The 7500-nt window shown below is 40.7% G+C and overlaps 1 protein-coding gene across 5 annotated transcripts in view; it reads right to left on the bottom strand.

Moving 5' to 3' along the window:
- The window catches only part of LOC143289884 (uncharacterized), a 106573-nt gene that overhangs the window by 64073 nt on the left and 35000 nt on the right, over nucleotides 1-7500 (bottom strand). The window lies entirely within an intron of this gene.

The following is a 7500-nucleotide window of genomic DNA, read 5'->3' as shown; positions in this document are numbered from 1 at the left end:
TTTTGTTATTGTTGTTGATGTTTGTTGTTGTTGCTTGTAGTTGTTTGGTTTTCTTTTGCAATGGTGGGTTGCAACTTCTCCATTCATTCGTTTCTAAGGATGTTTCCTTTCTTTCTTTCTTCCTTTGCTTTCTTTCTTTCTGCCTTTCTTTCTTTCTTCTGTCTCTCTTTCGTTCTCTCTGCCTTTCTTCCTTCCTTTGTCTTCTTTCCTTCATCCTTTTTTCCTTCTTTCTTTTTTTTTTTTCTTTTCGTTTCTTTCTTTCTTCCCTTATCTCCTTCCTTCCTTCTGTCTTTCTTCCTTTCTTTTCTTTTCTTCCCTCCTTTCTTTCGTCCCTTTCCTTCTTTTTCCTCCCTTCTTTCTTTCTTTTCTTTGTTCTTTTTTGTTTCATGCCTAATCTTTTTTCCTTCTTCTTTTCAACTGGGTCATTACGCAATCATTATCGGACGTCGGGTACAGCACACTGGGTGGTTGCGTGTGACGGCGCCTGGTGGGTAAAGGGGGTGGAGATTTTTTCCGATCTCCCACGTCAACAGATGTGCAGACCTAAAGGCCTAAACCCCCCGTTTTAGTTATTTACCCCGCCATGTAGGCAGCCATACTCCGTTTTCGGGGGTGTGCATGCTGGTTATGTTCTTGTTTCCATAACCCTACCGAACGCTGACATGGATTACAGGGATCTTTAGCGTGCGTATTTGATCTTCTGCTTGCCGTATACACACGGAAGGGGGTTCAGGCACAAGCAGGTCTGCACATATGCTGACCTGAGAGATCGGAAAAAAGTCTCCACCCTTTACCCACCAGGCGCCGTCACCGAGAATCGAACCCGGGACCCTCAGATTGAAAGTTCAACGCCTTAACCACACGGCTATTGCGCCCGTCTGTTGCTTGGATTTTGAATCAGGGGTCTCCACCGAGACCGAGACCCGACAGATGGAACACTGATACCGTAACCACTCGGTGAACTGCCCTGTCAGAAGTTGAAGAAGCAATACCTGAGCATGTTTTGTGGCGATGATATCACCCCAATGCATTTTTGACTCACTTGTGTAAACAAAGTGAGTATGTTTTAACCCGGTGTTCGGTTGTCTGTGTGTGTGTGTGTGTGTGTGTGTGTTTGTGCGTGTGTGTGTGTGTGTGTGTGTGTGTGTGTGTGTGTGTGTGTGTGTGTGTGTGTGTCCGTGGTAAACTTTAACATTGACATTTTCTCTGCAAATACTTTGTCAGTTGACACCAAATTTGGCATAAAAATAGGAAAAAAGCAGTTCATTCCAGTCATCTTGTTTAAAACAATGTTGCACCTCTGGGATGGGCACAAAAAAAAAGAAGAAAAAAAGAAGCCTAATTATATGCAAACTGCATTTACTGTTATATTTATATTTTTTGTATTCTCTAAACTTGGCACTTTGACCTCTTATTCTGACACAACAACAAGAGGAGTCATTATTATCATTTTTTGTTCAAACAAGAACTTCTTTTGCTAAGCATGGAATTTTTATTTATTTTGCAAACGTTTTGGTGCAGATAGTAAAAAAAGGAAATTACTCTGTAATTAATGCTAGGGGACTTAATTTATCACAAGTGAGTCTTGAAGGCCTTGCCTCTCTTGTTTTGATTTTGTTTTGATAAGATTGGAAGGAAAGCTGACTCCCCCCCCCCTTCCACACACACACACACACACACACACAGACAACACACACACACACACACACACACACAAACCCCACCAACAACAACTTATTCGACATCATTCTGTACAATTTATGTTTGAATGTAACAGGATTTTTGTGTGTTTGTTTCTATTCGTTTCTGTGCCTGTCTGTTGAGCTGTTGAACATTGTTTCTATTCGTTTCTGTGCCTGTGTGTTGAGCTGTTGAACATTGTTTCTATTCGCTTCTGTACATGTCTGTTAATCTGTTGACCATTGTTTGTTTCTATTCGTTTCTGTGCCTGTCTGTTGAGCTGTTGAACATTGTTTCTATTCGCTTCTGTGCCTGTCTGTTAATCTGTTGAACATTGTTTGTTTCTATTCATTTCTGTGCCTGTCTGTCAGGCTGTTGAACATTGTTTCTATTCGTTTCTGTGCCTGTCTGTTGGACTGTTGAACATTGTTTCTATTGGTTTCTGTGCCTGTCTGTTAGGCTGTTGAACATTGTTTCTATTCATTTCTGTGCCTGTCTGTCAGGCTGTTGAACATTGTTTCTATTCATTTCTGTGCCTGTCTGTTGGGCTGTTGAACATTGTTTCTATTGGTTTCTGTGCCTGTCTGTTAGGCTGTTGATCATTGCTTGTTTCTATTGGTTTTTGTGCCTGTCTGTTAGGCTGTTGAACATTGTTTCTATTCGTTTTTGTGCCTGTCTGTCAGGCTGTTGAACATTGTTTATATCTATTCGTTTCTGTGCCTGTCTGTTGGGCTGTTGAACATTGTTTCTATTCATTTCTGTGCCTGTCTGTTAGGCTGTTGAACATTGTTTCTATTCGTTTCTGTGCCTGTCTGTTAGGCTGTTGAACATTGTTTGTTTCTATTCGTTTCTGTGCCTGTCTGTTGGGCTGTTGAACATTGTTTCTATTCGTTTCTGTGCCTGTCTGTTAGGCTGTTGATCATTGTTTGTTTCTATTGGTTTCTGTGCCTGTCTGTTAGGCTGTTGAACATTGTTTCTATTGGTTTCTGTGCCTGTCTGTTAGGCTGTTGAACATTGTTTGTTTCTATTGGTTTCTGTGCCTGTCTGTCAGGCTGTTGAACATTGTTTCTATTCGTTTCTGTGCCTGTCTGTTGAGCTGTTGAACATTGTTTCTATTCGTTTCTGTGCCTGTCTGTTGGGCTGTTGAACGTTTTGTTTGTTTGTTTCTATTACTTTCTGTGCCTGTCTGTTAGGCTTATTAAAAAGAATCCTTCTTATATGTCGTTTGAATTGATTGTTAAAAAAAATGCTACAGGAAAAAAGAAAGAAGAAGACGAAAAAAATAAATACATAAAAACCGACCCCTCGACCTGTGCAGTTGTTCGGGTAAAGTTCACGCCCCGTTTCGCTCTCTTCATAGCTGGTTTGATAGTCCACAGCACACAGCACAATGCGGCAAAAAGGCGAGCATGGATTTCAAACACAGTCAGCGCATGTATAACTGCCCGGGAGCTTTGAATTTGTTATTCCCCCCACCCCCCTACCCCTCCATTCCCCACCAACCACACACACGCACGCACCCCACTCCGCGACTCCACCTCCTACACACACACACACACACACACACACACACACACACACATACGCATTTACAAGCGAAAGCATGCAGTACAAAACCGTAAAGACCACGTACATACATTACTTTTAGCCTGACATAATAAAACCTAGCAACCGGTATACCCACTTCACTCCGACACACACACACACACACACACACACACGCGCGCGCGCGCGCAAGTACGCATTCACAAGCGAAAGCATGCAATACAAAACCATAAATACCACGTACATACATTAAATTGTAACCCTGGCATCAAGCAAGTAAAAAAAAGAAAGGAATAAACAGATAGATAAATAGATTAAAAAAAGGAATAAATTAATAAATAAATAAAAGAAAACAACAATAGACAAACCCTTATCCACCCTAAAATTTTTTTTTTAATCCAAACGAAAATCGCCAATGTTCCTTTCCGTTGAGAGACATGGATCAGGATACTGTTTATATATATATATATATATATATATATATATATATATATATATAAAGAAGAAGAAGAAGAAGAAGAAGAAGAAGAAGAAGAAAAAAAAAAAAAAACAAGAAGAGAGGCAAGGCCTTCAAGACTCACTTGTGATAAATTAAGTCCCCTAGTATTAATTACAGAGTAATTTCCCTTTTTTTACTATCTGCACCAAAAAGTTTGCAAAATAAATAAAAATTCCATGCTTAGCAAAAGAACTTCCTGTTTGAACAAAAAAATGATAATAATGACTCCTCTTGTTGTGTCAGAATAAGAGGTCAAAGTGCCAAGTTTGGAGAATACAAAAAAAATATAAATATATCAGTAAATGCAGTTTGCATATAATTAGGCTTCTTTTTTTATTTTTTTATGCCCATCCCAGAGGTGCAATATTGTTTTAAACAAGATGGTTGGAAAGAACTGAATTTTTCCTATTTTTATGCCAAATTTGGTGTCAACTGACAAAGTATTTGCAGAGAAAATGTCAATGTTAAAGTTTACCACGGACACACAGACACACGGACACACACACAGACAACCGAACACCGGTTTAAAACATAGACTCACTTTGTTTACACAAGTGAGTCAAAAAAGCAACAGCTGAGAAAGTACTGTCTGGTCTACCACTTCACACGTCAAAACAACTCCGGCTGATCACAAGGTGTGGGGTGGTGGTGTGGAGTACAGATCAATAAAAAAAAAAAAAAAAAAGAATAAACGAAAAAGAAGAAGAAAAAAAACCCAACCCACCACACACTAAGGTGAAGCTAAGGTGAGGTGAGGTGAGGTGAGGAGAAGGGGTATAAAACGAACTGCCACAATATATATATATATATATATATATATATATATATATATATATATATATATATATACCTGCTGTTAAACTGCTCGTGAGAGTGTGCATGGCATGTGCGAATGGTATGGTTCCTTGCAAGGATTTTTTCTTTCTTTTTTTTTTCTTTCTTTCTTTCTTTTTCATTTTCTTTTTTTTTTTTTTTTTTTTTAACAATTGCATACGAGACTGAAACCTTTTAGCTTGTGTCTGTTTATCTTTTTTTGTTTTCTTTTCTTTTTCTTAATAAATTTTAGGCCATGTGAAAATTCAGTTTGAGAAAAAAAAGAAATAAAAGAAGAAAAGTACTGCATTGGGAAACGTCTCTTGGGAAATATGTTCGTTTCTCCTCTCTCTCTCTCTCTGTGTGTGTGTGTGTGTGTGTGTGTGTGTGTGTGTGTGTGTGTGTGTGTGTGTGTGTGTGTGTGTGTGTGTGTGTGTGTGTGTTTTTCGTGTCTTTTGTTTCCATTATATAGGCGTGTGTGTGTGTGTGTGTGTGTGTGTGTGTGTGTGTGTGTGTGTGTGTGTGTGTGTGTGTGTTTTGCGTGTCTTTTGTTTCCATTATATAGGCGTGTGTGTGTGTGTGTGTGCGCGCGCGCGGGAGGGTCTGTTACAGTGAGAGATAGAGAAAGAGAGAGATATAAAAAGAGAGACAGTCAGGCAGACAGATAAGAAAAGAGACAGAGACAGACACTACGTACGACCGACAGACAGAAACAGACAAGAGGGCTGGGAAGAGAGAGACAGGAAGGGGGAGAGGGGGGAGAGTGGGGAAGAGGGAGAGAGAGTGGGGGGGGGAGAGAGGGAATGAGAGAGGGGGGAGAGAGAGGGGGAGAGAGAGAGAGAAAGGGGGAGATAGAGAGAGAGTTGGGAGAGAGAGAGAGAGAAGGGAGAGAGAGAGAGAGAGGGAGAGAGGAAGAGAGAGAGAGGGGGAGAGAGAGAAAGAGAGAGACAGAGAGAGGGAGGGAAGAGAGAGAAAGAGAGAGAGAGAGAAGAAGAAGATGATGATGATGTTTTATTGAAGGTACACATAAAGTTCATTTCAATGGGGAGTTGGGGGGTAGGTCATTCAGCGTTAAAAAGAAAAAGAAAAAAGAAATCATTTTCTTATAGACAGACATTGTCATGAAGCGTAGCAGAGGATAATTCACACGAGAGAGACAGACAGACAGACACATAGACACACTCAGACACAGACATAGACACAGACAGACAGAGAGAAAGAGACGAAGACAGACGAAGACCGACCACGCACAATACAATACACTGTATTTCTAGTTGGTTGATATTAAAACAAAAAACAAATCGATAACCATAATGAATCCTTACTCCACGCCTAAGTTCGCGTGAAAAGGATCACGATCCCCCCCCCCCCCTCCACGCCCCCACCCATCCACTCCCCTAATCCCCACCACCCACCTACCCCACTGCACACTGTCACTGTTCATTTCCACTTATAAAGCGTCGCCTGTCTGACAGTTCAAACAAATCCCGTTCAGACCTGAACGCGACCATTGTTTGTGTTTGCTCTCTGTCCAAACATGCCCTGATCAGTATGTTTGCACACGTTCCGACGCTTAATAAACTAAAAGCGGAGCAATGCAAAACAAGTCCGTCTCTCTCTCTCTCTCTCTCTCTCTCTCTCTCTCTCCGGATCAAGGACAGATTGGAAGAATAAGCCATGTCTAAAATCTCAATCCTTGAAAGAAAAACAACGTTTTTTGAGTTCTCAGTTCTGAATTCTGAGTTCTCTCTCTGTCTCTGTCTGTCTCTGTCTGTCTGTCTGTCTGTCTCTCTCTCTCTCTACAGATCTGTGTTTACTGATGTCATCGGTGGATGAAGACACTATACGTAGTTTCGCTTTGTTTCTCTCTAAAGCATTTCATTTAAGAGAGACACTTATATCCTAGTTTTATTGAAGCTTGTTATGGAATATGCTGCACTGTTTGCATTAACAATTACAATGACACATACAAAACAAAATTTTGTTGTTGCCCCCTGTTCATATGGGGCTATGGCCTTGACTGAATAAACCATCTTGAATCTTGAATCTCTACAGATCAAGGACAGATTGGAAGAGAATAGGCCATGCCTAAAATCCAACTCCTTGAATAAAAAAAACAACAAAAAAACAAAACGTTTTTTGGGGGGTTCTGAATTCCGAATTCTGAGCTCTCTCTCTCTCTCTCTCTCTCTCTCCGTACCTCTCTACAGATTGGAAGAGAATAGGCCATGCCTAAAATCTCAGTCCTTGAAAAAAACCACACACACGTTTTTTGGGGTTTTTTTAGTTCTAAATTCTGATCTCTCTTTGTGTGTCTCGGTCTCTTCCTCTCTCCACACACACACACACACACACACATATATATATATATATATATATATAGTAAAGAGTGGAAACTCTCTCCATTCACAAGGTACACAACTTCAAGTCCGTGCTGCTTACGCTACCAATTCAGCTAGCACACAGGCAAATAAAAGGTACATTGGAACAAACCCAGACACTTCCTCAAAAAGGAAGCGCCGGGCTTGTCCTTATACCGATCATCTGACATGTGCACACAGCAGCAAAGACAGAAGAAATGTGTAAACGCAAATTAGCTTTTATTCAAGACTGGCATCGCCTCTTTAATCCTGAACAAGCCACACAGAACACATGGAGAATACAGAACAAACACATGGTTGCCTCGGTGGTGGTTTTTCAACTGGAAATTAACAAACAATGAGGCCAGGAGATGAAACGATTAACAAATAGTAAAGAGTGGAAACTCTCTCCATTCACAAGGTACACAACTTCAAGTCATTTCTGCCTACGCTACCGATTCAGCTAGCACACGGGTAAATAAAAGGTACACTGGAACAAACCCAGACACTTCCTCAAAAAGGAAGCGCCGGGCCTGACCTTATACCGATCATTTGATATGTGCACACACACACGTGTGTGTGTGTGTGTGTGTGTGTGTGTGT

This window comes from Babylonia areolata, chromosome 14 (genome assembly GCF_041734735.1).
Source record: "Babylonia areolata isolate BAREFJ2019XMU chromosome 14, ASM4173473v1, whole genome shotgun sequence".
Classification (NCBI taxonomy): Eukaryota; Metazoa; Mollusca; class Gastropoda; order Neogastropoda; family Buccinidae; genus Babylonia; species Babylonia areolata.
The sequence above is the reverse complement of the archived record's forward strand: the minus strand, read 5'-3'. Positions and strand labels throughout refer to the sequence as shown.